Source organism: Alligator sinensis, unplaced genomic scaffold, assembly GCF_000455745.1.
Source record: "Alligator sinensis unplaced genomic scaffold, ASM45574v1 scaffold366_1, whole genome shotgun sequence".
Classification (NCBI taxonomy): Eukaryota; Metazoa; Chordata; order Crocodylia; family Alligatoridae; genus Alligator; species Alligator sinensis.
The window spans coordinates 129,030-129,713 of NW_005841851.1; the positions used below are offsets into that span (position 1 = coordinate 129,030).

The 684-nt window shown below is 53.8% G+C and overlaps 1 protein-coding gene across 1 annotated transcript in view; it reads left to right on the top strand.

Annotated features, from left to right (window-relative positions):
- The window catches only part of TMEM201 (transmembrane protein 201), a gene marked incomplete at its 5' end in the record, with an annotated part of 44,091 nt that overhangs the window by 34,659 nt on the left and 8,748 nt on the right, over window positions 1–684 (top strand). The gene's annotated exons all lie outside the window — the stretch shown is intronic.

The following is a 684-nucleotide window of genomic DNA, read 5'->3' on the forward strand; positions in this document are numbered from 1 at the left end:
GCACATAACACCGAACCTAGGGGAGGGCCCAGCACTCCCCCCTCCACCCCCAATCCCCCCACATGCAATCACACAGCTGTAGCAACAGTTTGACAGCCCAGTTCTCTCTGTGTCCCACCCCTGGGTTGGGAAAACCCCTCTGAAAAGGACCCATGCAAGATGCAGGGAAGATTTATAAGGCTAATGAAAGATTTTCTCCTGTCAACTTGCTGAACCTCAGGCCCCAGCTGTACGAAAAGCTGTCAGATGGGGAAACAGCGAACAAAATGCCCCTCTCCATCCAAGGAAAGCTATGCCTGGCCATGGCAGGGACTGATTACTCAAGGGTCAGAGGCCGAAATGCTGCCGGGTTCTGGAATAACACTGCAGTGGGGGAAACGGCCCTGTTGCTTTTGTTGAGTTTGGCCTGAGTTTCTTAGGCTTGTGCTACCAGCAGCTTCCCAGACTCCAACAGGAGCAGCTAGAAGTGCAGCTGCACAAAACCTCCCAGCGGCCTGGTGGCTTTTGATGCCCTTCAGTTGAGAGAGCAGGTGTAACTGCACCATGCAGCTGGGCTTCCACTGTCCTTGTGTGGTCCACAGCATCCCGTGGCTCTGTAGTGCCATGCTGGGATGCGGGATCAGGCAGCATGATGTTAGTGAGTGAAGGTGGGTGTCGATTTTGTGGCTTTTTTTTTTTGGGGAG